General features: G+C 39.3%; 1 protein-coding gene across 1 annotated transcript in view; it reads left to right on the top strand.

The window, feature by feature from the left end:
• The first annotated feature begins 666 nt into the window (after positions 1-666).
• The window catches only part of LOC134030369 (uncharacterized), a 132,588-nt gene continuing 117,474 nt past the window's right edge, over positions 667-15,780 (top strand). The window contains exon 1 of the mRNA XM_062474036.1: positions 667-709. The gene's annotated coding sequence lies outside the window, so the exon portion shown is untranslated. The remainder of the gene's footprint in view (positions 710-15,780) is intronic.

The following is a 15,780-nucleotide window of genomic DNA, read 5'->3' as shown; positions in this document are numbered from 1 at the left end:
GTACCGCCTCAGAAAATATTTGACTCTTCAAGTACCACCATTATGACCAACGTTAAAATAGCTAGCGTAAGCCTACCTTATTGAGCTACACACAGTTCACGCAGTAACTGTCGTGGATGTTTGCATGTGCCACTACCCTGGAACAGACAGGTAGTATCGCGTAGTAAACTTATTTTAAATTACATTTCAATTATATCATGGTTAAGGTATTTAAGTATCTGAGATTCCTCCACGTACCACTAGAAGGGGGCAGTGGTACACGTACCATAGTTTGAGAACCACTGGTGTAGATGATGCTTGTGGCCTGCAGGCACTAATTGAAAGCAATGGTTTCACTGTCTATAGAAGTGAAACCAAAGGAGATAATAGGATTAAATCTGTCTGTTGGAGGCCGGAAAGACTTGCACGACACCGGAAAAGGATTGACTGCGTTTATTAGACAAGCTCGGATCATGTGACCTTCCACGACGGAGTGATCGACATGAGTGGGGCAAAGATGTCTCCCACATGTACTTATATATCAAATATAGGATGCATAGAACCGTTTCCTTACATGGTCAAGCATGGTCAGCAAATGGATACAGTAGAACAGGCAAACAGGTGATAACATTGTAACTCATATAAGTCCGTTCATGAATGTTTCCTTCTTAATGTCTCCCAAGAGTCTGGACACATCATTCAGCACCAGTCTACTAGGATCCAAAGCAAAGTAAATGGCAATTTCTACTGACACTTTCTCTATTATAATGTCTTTATTTTTGTTACTGAATAAGTGAAATTGGAATACCAATATGTATGTTTGTTGTCAGATGCTAAAGGTACATATGGTAAACATGTTAACTAATAGATCTCACCATGATACTTCCCCAGTTGATTACTAAAACTAAGACCATTCGTTTTCATAATGGAATTATTTTTTTAAACTTTCAATTAATCAGCGAGTGAGGTAACATCTAATTAAATATGCATTTATTTGCTTACATTTACAGAACAGAAATCTTAGCCAGGTTCAAAATTCACTTTGTTGACATATTACAGTCAAGGGTTTTTATCACTGAGTTAACAGCTAAATAAAACTAAAAAGAGTGTTTAACTTTTTTTTAAGAACAAAATGTTAGACTATGAAGGATGTCTAAAAACATCCCTCTTCAAAAACCTTCAGGATGTAAACAGGAATACAACTGAATGTTTAGTACTGAAGTTGATATTTCTGGCTCAATGTTTGAGAAAAACGAATTTAGAGAAAATCGCTTTTAAAGACGTTTATTGTGAAATTGTTTATTTGAAACCACAGACTTTACTATTGAATCAAATTTTTGGTAAAATATAGAGATATATAGATACAATATAGATCATCTAAAACATGTAAAAACTGATTTCTAAATAACACAGCATGTCAAATAGGCACTTTATGTGAGGACCCAGAAGCAAGGAGACAAGCAGGCAGGATCAGGTAAAACAATAAAAAGACTTAACTTTCAAAAAGGAACGCAGCAGGAATACTCATTCTGAAACAAATAACGACAAGGACTGACAAAATATTGTTATTTCTTACGTGAAATTAAATGCAGGGCCGGAGTGGGACCCATTTTCAGCCTGGCAGTCTAACGGCCAAAACCAGCCCACCCTCCACCAGGTGCAGAGCAGTACATTGAAAATATTTGGGGCTTAATTTAGGACCAAGTCAAGGTTTGATGTGAGATCTGAACTCCCACATCAATGCAAGTGCACAAGCGACAGTTTTTGCATTAATGTGACTGCAAAATTGTTTTGTGAGCTTTATGTATTATAAACATTACGTTAGACTTATATTGTTATATTTGTCGAAAATTACGACATTAGCATTCCAGCTCTTTTTCGTGGGCCTCGAGGCTCGTTTGACTCACTGAAAAGAGCACGGCTCCTTTGTCTCCAAACGGCTCTTTAAAAAAATGTATGTTTTAACTATTACTTTGACTATGATAGGTGTGAAAACATTTCTAATTAAATTATTAAATTAAATCATACTCTAACCCAACCACAATGTTTTAAAAAATGCATTGATTTGTTATGGCTCTCCTCTGAGTTTCGACTACTCGTCTAACTGAGTGTGTGTGAGTTGGCTCGGCCCTCCCTCATGCAGTATAATTGGTTGACAGGAACAGAATGTGAGGCTGATCAGACAGTCAAAACGAATGTGTGTGCGCTTTTAGGTTGTTCATTAACTGTAATTTTTACAACTGATATTTCTGTATATTTTATATAAAAATGCCTACTTACTATTTATGAAGATTGCATAGATTTAAAAGCATACATTTGTTTATGCTCTTTTACAATTCAAAATACAAAAAGGGAAGTGTAGAATGAAACGGTTGTCTTTTCATTTCCCCTGCAAGAGGGAATATTGTGCTAGCTGCAGCATCATTGGATACCTGTGGAGAGAAAATGACGTTTCCTTCTGTAGTTGACACAAATAGAATAAACGCTCTGTTGGTATCTTTGTTGATTCTTTTGGGGAAATTTATGACTTTTAATTGATTTGTATTATTGTTGGGTGTGCTCAAGCCTTCGGCGAGAGCACAACCTTTGTTCTCTCACATATATATTATTATTGGGTGTGCTCAAGCCTTCGGCGAGAGCACAACCTTTGTTCTCTCACATATATATTATTATTATTATTATTCTTTTTGCCCCCCTAAAACTCAGTCAATATTTGGTCTACATAGACAAAGTAGGTGTCAAAAGTTTCGTCTTGGTAGCGATTGAGTTGCTTCTATTGGAATTTACGTTCCGTTGCATGGTTTAGGCTGCAGTTAAGTTTTTGTGGCGAAAAGTGAAGCTAACGGTGGCTAATTTGCTAGCCACAGTCACTGACGTTACTAACGTCACTACCGTCACGAAAACACGCGTGACTACCTTTGGCAGAACATTCGTTTCGCATCTGTTAACTTGGGGGATAGCTAGGCTAACTATAGCTTTACTGCAAGGCAGCTGCAGAAACGCCACAAGCAAAGAGGCCAGGGTGATAACTATTTACTCATTTTACTTTGTGATATGACACACAATTGTGATGTGTAATGTACAATATAAGCTGATATTATTAAGGAAGTACATCTACTTTCGGAAACAGTAGTCTACTATTTCACTGAAGTATTAGCATCATGACGTTAGCCTGTGTTGCCCGGGCAACACATACTACAGTGGTCTATGATGTATCTGTTTTCAATCGTTAAAATAAACATTCCTCACATATACATTTTCGTTGTAGGATTTATTATGACATTAGATTACAAGTAAACGATTTGTGGGTCAAATTATCATTACCTGTGGTTTCAATCCAGTGTATCACTGCAACGCTGTAGCCTACGCGAGACACTACAAAAACATCTACACAGCTGTAGGAAGTCAAACGGCGACAGAACATGTTCGGCACTCTCCTTACTTAAATCAAAAGTCTATCTAACTACTAACCTGAACTTCATTGCCACAGCCTAAACGTTGTCAATCTGTTCATGAAAATAATTAATTTCATCCTAAACCATACAACGGAACGTTAAATCCAAATCAACCAACGCAATCGCTACCAAGACAAACACAGCAGTAGTCTACTAGTACTGTACCGTAGTAGTACAATTTACTGGGGCAGCTTCTCCACACAGGGCTATATCGCATTTTGCGTTGTTACTGACAATGGTCGCTACCAGTGAGCTTTTTATGAATGAGCGATTTTCCACTAAATAAATGTCAAGCTTATTTACGTTTTGGGGGGCATATTTTCAGTTAGCAGATGGTACTGTTTGAATCGCGATTCCATCTTCTACTGCCGGGTAACGTCGTAGAATAATCTTCAAAGGGGGTTCTTTATTAATGAATGAATGCAATGAGTAGGTTACATGCCTGAAAATATCACAAGAAGGGAAAAACTTAAAATGACGTTTAGGTCATAGAGATTAGGTCAATGTTTACACCGGTCTGCCAAATGTATTCGTTTTGATTCAACGATGAGGCTGCCTCTTGCAGGGGAAATGAGAAGACATCTATTTCATTCTACACTTCACTCGTATTTTCAGTTGTAAATGAGCAGCATTTTTGTCTGTTTAAAAAAAAAATCTATTTCATCTTTATAAATAATAACTATGCATTTTCATATAAAATATACAGAAATCAGTTGTAAAAATGTCATTCAAAAACGGACCCCTGTGCAACCGACGCAAGCAAGCACACCCTACAATTTCCCCAGAAATTGTACCCTCTCTAGTTATAGTTATTATTGATCATATAGTATTTTTTTTATCGAGTCTTTCAAGGGGCCCCTTGTCACCCCGTGGCACCTGGGGGCCCCAGGCGGTTGCCTACTTTGCCTAATGGGTAAGTCCACCCCTGCCTGCTCCATAATATTCAAATCTCACTCAAACATACTTCAGATACCAGAGCCATAGAAAAAGAGAGTTGCGACACGCTTTGATCTCGCCGACACGTGATCACGTGGTTCATGTAGCTCGCTGTAGTTCCAAAAAAACCCCACTGCTGTCAACCGGTTTGAATGGTTTTCAATGAAGCTGGCCAACGGAAGTCGCTTTCTCAGGCAAATGATGAATGAAACAGGCTCGGTTAAAGAAATCCGATATTCTGGCTATCTTCAGCAGACTCGTATCTACAAAAGGCAGTCCTCCCTGACGTGTTTGGTGTAGAATGGAGTGAAATACAACATTGTGAACACTCACTGCCAGTGAAACACAGGAAAAAAAGCTAGAGCTTTTTTGTCACGTGGTTCCGGTAGCTCCCTGTAGTTAAACAAAACCCCCACTGCTGTCAACCTGTTTGAATGGTTTTCGGCGGGACAGACAGCAGCACCATCTCGATTCACGGACATTTTCGGTATATTAACACATAATGTCAATTGGTTACTGGTGTGTTGTATCATGTATGTCTGATACTTTATTAACATGTATGTATTACATGAACTTATACATAACGCAATATTGTGAAGCAGAGCTAGAAATGGCTATGCTAGCTCTACTGTACAAACTGTACTGTACCATACTGTACATACCAAACAGTAGCATAATGAGGACTATATTGTTCCACTTAACGTTTAACCTTAGACGGTTGAAGTAAATGGGTCTTGTTAAACGTTTTTTTATTCATCAGCCCACTTACAATTTAGCCTACCACATTAACAACACTTATATTTGTAGTACTTGATGCAAGTTGAATCTAACCATTATCACCAGCAACTGCTCAATTTAAGACAAGAAAGGAGTTTGATAAATAGAACAGAATAAACAAGGCAACCAACTGCATTCAATGAAACATTTTATTGTACAATATGTCCTGTGTTCTTCCACTCCTTTTGTTTGTAGTGATCCGGTGATCTTCTGCCTATGATACATGTACAGCTAGCTAGAGTAAAAGTGTTGCTTACGTAGACCTAGTCTAGCTCCAACTGCATTTAGAATCTAACAAGCTTACGATAAACTTTAACTAAAGGTGGCTATATAAAATACTACTAATAACAATTGATATGTGGTGGTCGAAATATGAAAAAATGCAGGCTGTTCGTGAATTTACCAGCTAACTTGCTTCTGACCACTTAATTTGCAATTCATTGTTGCTAGCTCTACTAACTAGGTTAATAAGAGCTATATTTAGAAGACTTACTTTGTATGCCAACGAACACCAATAATTAGAACTAATTTGACAGACTATAAGCCAACAGACTTCTGGTTATGATACACAGGCTCTCTAGCTAGCTTCAGTAAAAGTGTTTCTTACGTTAGATACTAGCTAGACCTACAGTCTAGCTCTAACTGCGTTTCGAATCAAACAAGATATAATCTTACGATAAACTTTATCTAAAGCTAGCTATATGAAATACTACTAATAACAATTGATATGTGGTGGTAAAAATATGAAAAAATGAAGGATTTTCATCAATTTACCAGCTAACTTGCTTCGGAGACACTGAAAATGAATGGGGTTGAACGGTGGAAAATGCAATGTTTGGAACTACAGGTCGCATGTGACACGCTTTATACACGCGATAACAATGGGAGTCTATGGAAGTGTCGCAACTCTCTTTTTCTATGGCTCTGGTTGCTTAGGTATCTGACAGAGCCATAGAAAAAGAGAGTTGCGACACTTCCATAGACTCCCATTGTTATTGAGGAATGCGGAAGTAAAGCGTGTCACATGCGACCTGTAGTTCCAAACATTGCATTTTCCACCGTTCAACCCCATTCATTTTCAGTGTCTCCGAAGCAAGTTAGCTGGTAAATTGATGAAAATCCTTCATTTTTTCATATTGTTACCACCACATATCAATTGTTATTAGTAGTATTTCATATAGCTAGCTTTAGATAAAGTTTATCGTAAGATTATATCTTGTTTGATTCGAAACGCAGTTAGAGCTAGACTGTAGGTATAGCTAGTATCTAACATAAGAAACACTTTTACTGAAGCTAGCTAGAGAGCCCGTGTATCATAACCAGAAGTCTGTTGGCTTATAGTCTGTCAAATTAGTTCTAATTATTGGTGTTCGTTGGCATACAAAGTAAGTCTTCTAAATATAGCTCTTATTAACCTAGTTAGTAGAGCTAGCAACAATGAATTGCAAATTAAGTGGTCAGAAGCAAGTTAGCTGGTAAATTCACGAACAGCCTGCATTTTTTCATATTTCGACCACCACATATCAATTGTTATTAGTAGTATTTTATATAGCCACCTTTAGTTAAAGTTTATCGTAAGCTTGTTAGATTCTAAATGCAGTTGGAGCTAGACTAGGTCTACGTAAGCAACACTTTTACTCTAGCTAGCTGTACATGTATCATAGCCAGAAGATCACCGGATCACTACAAACAAAAGGAGTGGAAGAACTAAAGAATATGTTGTGCTTATTAAAGTTATGCATTGTGCTTATTAAAGTTATGAACTTAAAAGTGTGCTCAGGCTTAAACATTGGGTCTCACACTGGGTGTGGGAAGCAGGCTGTTCTTTGTGTCTCTATCTCTTCATTTTCAGAAACAACCTTGAGACAGGGTGGAGACGGCACCCGAGCAGGTGGGACGCGTAGGCAAGAACAACTCCCTGATGCACGAGAGAACAAGCTCAACCCTTTTTTAATACTTGTGTGTTTCAATTGCACTGTATAAATATATGCTGGGGAGGGACAGATAGCCAGTTGGACTTCGTGAACCAGCCCAAACTCTGTTGCGGGTAGGGAAACTTAGACAACTCCAGAGCTCTGTACTTAGTTGATTTCCAACTGCTGCATTAAAGCTGATATTATGGGACCTCTGCGACTCCAGACCACTCTTTCTAGAACACAGATTTGTGTCATTGAATACTATTATTACATATTGGAATAGACACATAGAATTAGAATCCTTCAAATGGTGACCCCGACGCTGAAAAGAGGGAGTCCAGAGGGTTCCGGCCCGACCGACAGATCGGGAGAAAGACCCATACACCGGTACGAGGAGGCAGACGTAATCGTCAGAGGCGCCTCAACATAAAAAAAAAAGGTAAGCAGACACCTGTTAATTCAAAGTACTGCTATTCGGAACTGAGAACCAAATTTAGATGATTACTATGTTTCATCGTACCTAGTCAAACCAACAGTGGTGGGAAATCAACCGTTTTTGTGTATTGTCCTTGTCCAAGGGGAGGTTAGAGTCCTCTCCAGGGGTTAGAGTCCCTAAACTCGTTGTTCTTGTCCAAGGGGAAGTTAGAGTCCTCTCCAGGGGTTAGAGTCCCTAAACTCGTTGTCCTTGTCCAAGGGGAGGTTAGAGTCCTCTCCAGGGGTTAGAGTCCCTAAACTCGTTGTTCTTGTCCAAGGGGAAGTTAGAGTCCTCTCCAGGGGTTAGAGTCCCTAAACTCGTTGTCTTTGTCCAAGGGGAGGTTAGAGTCCTCTCCAGGGGTTAGATTCCCTAAACTCGTTGTCCTTGTCCAAGGGGAGGTTAGAGTCCTCTCCAGGGGTTAGAGTCCCTAAACTCGTTGTCTTTGTCCAAGGGGAGGTTAGAGTCCTCTCCAGGGGTTAGAGTCCCTGAACTCGTTGTCTTTGTCCAAGGGGAGGTTAGAGTCCTCTCCAAGGGTTAGAGTCCCTGAACTTGTTGTCTTTGTCTAGAGGGAGGTTAGAGTCCTCTCCAAGGGTTAGAGTCCCTGAACACTGTCTATTTGTGTTGAGTCAGATTGAGTTGAATAAAAATAGAGAGGAGTGTGGTGTGTTTTTTCCTTTGACCAAGAAGTTAAAGAAATCCCGAGGAGAGATGGAGAAAGGTGGGGGCTAAAAGAGTCTGTTACGTTGAGATCTTACAAAGGTTATCCCAGAGGATATACCCCTGGTTTATAAATTGGTTCTAATACAATTGGAAGAGTTATACTAGAGCAAACCAGCTGTGTTGGTCAAAGAATGGTTTGAGGAAATGTATGTGAAAAATTATGAGGAAGCAATTGGAAAGTTACATAAAGGATTGGTTTAGAGAGGATCATGGAAGGTTATGAAATAAAACAAGAACGTTTTGTGGATGTGAAGAGATGATTGGTTTAAACACTGATGTTTTGAAGAGGAAACTATGAATATACTTTGATGGTTTATGGGATAACATTTTAAGTCAAAATAGTAAAATCTAGGGTTTTTAAGAGTTTTGATAAAGGTATTAGATATAATTTGGTTAAAAATGAGAAAGAGAACATAACTAAATGTACTTTTATTTGGAGTTTAATTGTAATTTGGTTTTAAGTTTTATTTGAGAGTTTTATCAGAGCTTGGCATACTGTTTGGGATAAACAGTTAGGCTGTGATAATGTTGTATTAATAAATGGTATTAGTGCATGAAGAGGATTATTATAACATTCAGTTCTGAAATAATTTGGGAACACTCATAAAGTCTGATAAATTGTGGTTATGATGGTTTGAGCTAATTGGCTCGTTTTGAACTGCAGCAAAACGAGTTATGAAGTTCTACCTATCTGACCTTTATAGAAAATATATTTGGGAAAAATGTTTGGTTAATAGCTGCATTAAGAACATTATTTGGTCTATATTTCATTTAAGAAGCATACAGATTCTGGTTTGGCATAATGAAAATTGCTTTTATCATATCTTTGATAAAAAGAGGTGTGATTTGGTAAAATAGAGAATCTAAAACAATATTGGTCTTAAACTTAACTGATTTAAAAGACAGAAAGGTTTTTTGGAGTGAAAGAAATTAGACTAACAGTTGATTTTCTAAAGAAGGGAACAAAGAAACAGATTGTCATTTCTAGGCATGACTAATAGGAGTTGAATATCAAATGATGATGTATTGTCTTATTAGATGCTGTTACATGTGTTTGCTCAACAATAAGAAAACTGAAGGGTCAATACTGCCTGGTAATTATAGATATGTTTACAGTGGATTGAACACAGGACATATTGTACAATAAAATGTTTCATTGAATGCAGTTGGTTGCCTTGTTTATTCTGTTCTATTTATCAAACTCCTTTCTTGTCTTAAATTGAGCAGTTGCTGGTGATAATGGTTAGATTCAACTTGCATCAAGTACTACAAATATAAGTGTTGTTAATGTGGTAGGCTAAATTGTAAGTGGGCTGATGAATAAAAAAACGTTTAACAAGACCCATTTACTTCAACCGTCTAAGGTTAAACGTTAAGTGGAACAATATAGTCCTCATTATGCTACTGTTTGGTATGTACAGTATGGTACAGTACAGTTTGTACAGTAGAGCTAGCATAGCCATTTCTAGCTCTGCTTCACAATATTGCGTTATGTATAAGTTCATGTAATACATACATGTTAATAAAGTATCAGACATACATGATACAACACACCAGTAACCAATTGACATTATGTGTTAATATACCGAAAATGTCCGTGAATCGAGATGGTGCTGCTGTCTGTCCCGCCGAAAACCATTCAAACAGGTTGACAGCAGTGGGGGTTTTGTTTAACTACAGGGAGCTACCGGAACCACGTGTGTTTCACTGGCAGTGAGTGTTCACAATGTTGTATTTCACTCCATTCTACACCAAACACGTCAGGGAGGACTGCCTTTTGTAGATACGAGTCTGCTGAAGATAGCCAGAATATCGGATTTCTTTAACTGAGCCTGTTTCATTCATCATTTGCCTGAGAAAGCGACTTCCGTTGGCCAGCTTCATTGAAAACCATTCAAACCGGTTGACAGCAGTGGGGTTTTTTGGAACTACAGCGAGCTACATGAACCACGTGATCACGTGTCGGCGAGATCAAAGCGTGTCGCAACTCTCTTTTTCTATGGCTCTGAGCAACCACAGATTGACATCAGGGGCGGCGCCAGAGAATTTGTAATGCAGGTGCTGAGGGGGTGCTAGATCATTGACAGGGGGGAGCTGCGCAATTATATATATAATCAGAATCAGAAAGGGATTTATTCGCCATGAAAGTTTGCACAGACAAGGAATTTGCTTTGGCAGGAAGGTGCATACAATAAACATATAGGAATCTTACATTTAAATATGTGGTCTAACTATACTGAAGGTACATAAACTAACAATACTAAGTGGAATAGAATTAAAATAATATATAAAATAAAATATAAGTTACCGTAATTTACAATATAAAATACAAATATTACAGAAGATACAATATATAGGCTCTTGTTCTATCCCTAGATGTAAACACTGGTACTAGTATTGTAGTTTAGTATTGTAAAATAAGAAAGAGGCAGGAACATGCATACTTTATCTGACTTCTTCATTCAAGTCCAATGGCATTACACACAGCATACATAACATAGGCTACAGCGCCCTCTGGTGGCGTGGTGGTATTGTAATGAATGAACAATAGGCTATACAATATAGACCGAATACACAACAGCTATTTATCATATATAAATACTATCAGGGCCTGAGTGGGATCCATTTTCAGCCCGGGAATGTAATAGTCAAAAGCAGCCCATCCCCACCAGAGGCCGAGCCATACATTGAACATTCAGGGCTTAACCCGAACCTAGGACCTAGTCAAGGTTTTGATGTGAGAAAAAACGTAATTTCTACTTAAACCGTGCAACGGAATGTAAATACAAATACTTTCCTGGATAAAGTTTACACCTTTTAACAACCATATGTTCTGAATAACGAGTGCAAATATGATGTGGTGTGTGATTGAAACTATTAGATGATGATTACAGACACAGACCTCAGACTCTCCAGTTTGCAGAGTGGATTTTCCTGTAGAGAAGAGAGCACCTTCATGTCTAAAATCTGTAGGTCACATTTACTCAGGTGCAGTTCTCTCAGAAAGGGATTTGACTTCAGTGCTGAGGCCAGAGAAGCACAGCCTTCTTCTTTGATCTGACAGCCTGTAGAAGGATATCATGATAAGTACTACAAACACTACTACCTTTTAGAGGTAGAAATAAAGAATGTCAGAAAATCCCTTATTATTTTCCTCTCAAACACCATACAAATACATTGTTCTATTATATCTTTACTATCGTCTCATGTAGAACATAAATACAGACCTCAGTGTCTCCAGTTTGCAGAATGGATTCCCCAGTCCAGCAGAGAGCAGCTTCATGCCTGAATGCGTCAGGTCACTGTTGCTTAGATCCAGATCTCTCAGAAGGGAGGGGTTTGACTTCAGAGCTGAACCCAGAGAAGCACAGCCTTCTTCTGTGATCTGACAGTCTGACAGAAGGATCATGACAAGAAAGATTACACTAACTAACTTACTTAACACTTTTTCTGCCCAAACAACATGGCCCCTCCCTACCTCTCCGACTTCCTCCTCCACCACAACCTGTGTTCACCTGTTAACCTCCCTGCCGTCTCTCCCTTTCCCCTTCATTTCACGATTACTTTTGTTTTTAACTACCTACTTGTCATTATTTATATTTGTACATATTAAATTATTTAACCTTGTATGCTCACTCTGAAGCATATTTTAGTGTTCACTATACACGTCTTCTGTATATGTATATTTTTTTTAAAAATGAATACCCAATGATAAATATTTATGAACAAAGAATGCCTTGATATATAGTGCTGCCCGTTTCATAAATACACCCCTCATCACGGACGACTAGTGATTGTATCTCTTTCCTGCATAAAGTTTACACCTTTTAACTTCATAAACAACCATATTTTCTGAATAACTAGTGCAAATATGATGTGGTGTGTGATTGAAACTATTAAATGATGATTACAGACCTCAGACTCTCCAATTTGCAGAGTGGATTTTCCTCTAGAGAAGAGAGCACCTTCATGTCGAAAATCTGTACGTCACATTTACTCAGGTGTACGGTGTTCATTTTAGGACATCCTCAGATCTCAGACTCAAGTGCCAGAACAAAACAATTGACTTTTAACCTCAAACATGACGTGCTCTCTTCCCTGCTGACAGCCATCTCTGCACAACTCTGTCTGGCTGAAACTGAAACCTCTGGTCCCTCAATGCTAATATATAAAAGCTTCCATAGCATTTCATCAGTATGATACAAAGTACCCAAGTCGACACCATTCTTCTGCTGCAGTTCAATAGCCTGGGGGAACGAGGTGAATGGCTGGCCCGTCTTAATTACGTGACATGCTGTTGTTATAAGTCGTGCAATAACACCATGGGCATCTACATTTACATTCCTGACCAGCATGGTCAAGGGGCTGGAAGATGGATTGTCAACCATCCGCTTAGCTGTCACGCAAACCAGGTGCTGTCTGCTAGTATATGGCTGGTCGAAAATTGTCGGTGCCTGTGTAAAAAGATCCACTTTTGTCTGCTTTAGACGGGAACATACGACAGACGACAAAGTTTAGTTTGAGAGCGTTTTGTCTGAGAATGACGCCGTTTAGTTTGAGAACGTTTTGTCTGAGAATGACGCTGTTTAGTTTGAAAGTGTTTTGTCTGAGAATGATGGCGTTTGGTCTGAGAGCGTTTTGTCTGAGAATGATGGCGTTTAGTCTGAGAATGACGCCGTTTAGTTTGAGAGCGTTTTGTCTGAGAATGATGGCGTATGTTTTGAGAGCGTTTTGTCTGAGAATGACAGAGGTTTTTCTGAGACTGAAGCCGTTTCGCCTGAGTCTGACGACTTTTGGTCTGAGACCTGACGCCTTTTCGTTTGAGTCTGACACTTGAGTCTGAGATCTGAGGATGTCCTAAAATGAACACCGTACAGGTGCAGTTCTCTCAGGATCGGATTTGACTTCAGTGCTGAGACCAAAGAAGCTAACTGTCCTAGTTAGCTCTTCTGAGACGTGCCGGGCCTTGAGGAGACTGAATAACTCGATACAGACGTGCTGCACGAAGCTTGCCCCTGACAGAAGTTGTTTATTGGGTGTGCTTTGCCTTCGGCAAGGGCACAACCATTGTTCTCTCACATATATATTATTATTTCTTTTTGCCCCCCTAAGTCTTCGTCAGTATTTGGACTGCATAGACAACGTTGATGTCAAAAGTTTCGTCTTTCAGGTGAAATACAAACGGCTGGGTGCTCATGTGTTGCTGGACCAGGGGGGTATTCGTCGTAGCTCACTAAGCGGTTTAGCGAGCTAATTTTCAGGCTAAGATAAAAAACGCCCCTCTTTTTGGTTTGTGGAAGCAACTTTCGATAAATAACCATTGTAACATATCAATTAGCACTAACCTGCTCCAGAGCAGGCTAACGTGTATAGCTGGATAAGCTTGCCACACCCCCAGAAGATAACATGGCAGCTCCCTTTTTGAGAGACCCAGTTGACCAAGGAGCTAAATTCTAGTTTGATTACCTTTCCATACCAATAGAGTTCTTCGCGATCGCCAAGATCCTTTATTTCACACGGATGAGTTCTTGTTTGAGCGATATCGATTCAGCCGACAAGGACTCATTTATTTGCAAGACCTTCTCGGGCCGTACATTGCAAATATATCACACGCCGCAGCAAGCTTTAAGCTTTATTATGAGCTTATGCTGCTGGATGTGAATATATAACATAATATATGTTTTAGGAAATGCATTGTCTTATCTGTTGTGCCTGTGCTTTTTATGTTTCACTGTGGGAGAGTGGGAAACGTCATATCGATTCCTTTTTATGTCTTGACATGTGAAGAAATTGACAATAAAGCTACTTGAAACTTTAACTGTGCTTCAGACTGCATAGCCTTGATGTTTTTTGCGTCAGGTATAGGCTACATTTTTATACAGTATAGGCGATGCAGAAAACATTGGCAAAGCCGCAGCATGCGTTGCTGTAAGAAAAGTGTACTTGGCGCTTAACCAGCTGATGAATCAATTCATCATATTCCCTGCCATGTCCCAGTCGATGAAATCAAAGAGGGATTTACACATAGGCCTACATGCATATACACATATATAGTACATGATATAACCTGACGATCAAACAAAAACCCAGGACCGGTGATGTGTGGCTCTGACTAGGCTCCATGTCTGCTTTAAGGTAGACATGGTTGTGTCCCACCTCCTTTATTAAAACGCGACTCACTTTATTGCTGTGGAGGTACTGATAAGACTCAGAGCTATTTTCAGGTTATTCATCGCTTCACCGTCCGTAGCAACAGTTAATAAAGTAGCTAAATATGCTAGTGTACGTTATTTGAGGCCACTTTTTCAGGTCGTCCTCCCATCCCTCGATAATAGAAGGCAGAGGTATGATCAAACAAGTCTTATTAGAGGATCCAGTTTCTCTTATTTGAGGAGCATGACATGGCAGAATCAACCACATCACTGGACATTCCTGAGATTCCTGAAACAACCTTTATCACCACATTGTACTTAAAAATATTGTAATAGTCTCTTTAAATGAGACTTTGTTTACAGTGGTCTGTAGTCTCTTTCCCAGACTGCAGCTGAACCGCTGTGACTCACCAGAGACCCTTAACACTGAGGTCAAACAGGGGGCCTACATCACAGGTAACACACCTGCAGGCTATTTGACTAATAATAGATGATAAAGAGAAGGAGCTTACCTCCCAAGCTTCGGTCAGGAAGCTTGATCTCTCTTGTTGTCCCTCTGTCTGTCCTTCTGTCTGCAGTAGATTGGAAGATGGTCTGGACGAGGTGGAGGAAGATGAGGAGACAGACTAGGAGGGCTGCCTCCAGAATCGCTAGAACCCCACCCATCAAGGAGCCTGAGGACCAATCAGTGAGTGATGAGTGAAGACTCCTGCCCGAGGACCAATCAGTGAGTGATGAGTGAAGACTCCTGATGGAGTCAGCTTCACCCTGAGCTCAACCTCCAACACTTATTTAAGGTGTGAAAACAGATCCTGTCATTGTTTAAAATGTACAGTCGGTGACCATATATATAGAGATTCTGTTTTTGCATGTTGTATAGGCATGTGTGTGTAAGCAATTAAATTACATTCTCTCTCTCTCTGTTTCTCTCGATCTCTCTCTCTCGAAAAAGAGGTCAAATCAAATGGTCGGAAAAATGTATAAATTGTTACAAAGTTGATAGTGTCTTTTGTTCTGGTACAGCATTGTGTGGGTCTGTGTGTGTAAACTGGCTTCATGGAACAGAACTCAGGGTGTGTGCACACAGAGAACAGAAGCAGTCCTGATGATTCTCTCTCTCTCTCTCTCTCTCTCTCTCTCGAAAAAGATGTCAAATCAAATACTGTTCTGTAGAAACAATTTACAGTTTTTCACAATTGTTAACACACAAAAAGCAAAACTTTGGCACAATTTTCACAACCTTAACTTCATGTACCAATTGCTCGACCCAACCCAAGTTGTCAAAACGCTACACACAATGTTCAGTTGTTGCACACACTTCTCAAGTAAAGTCTCAAAGCATCAACCTACAACACACAAATATTCAAATC

This window comes from Osmerus eperlanus, chromosome 1 (genome assembly GCF_963692335.1).
Source record: "Osmerus eperlanus chromosome 1, fOsmEpe2.1, whole genome shotgun sequence".
Lineage (NCBI taxonomy): Eukaryota > Metazoa > Chordata > Actinopteri > Osmeriformes > Osmeridae > Osmerus > Osmerus eperlanus.
Note: the sequence above shows the minus strand (reverse complement) of the source record. Positions and strands in the feature narration are given on the sequence as shown.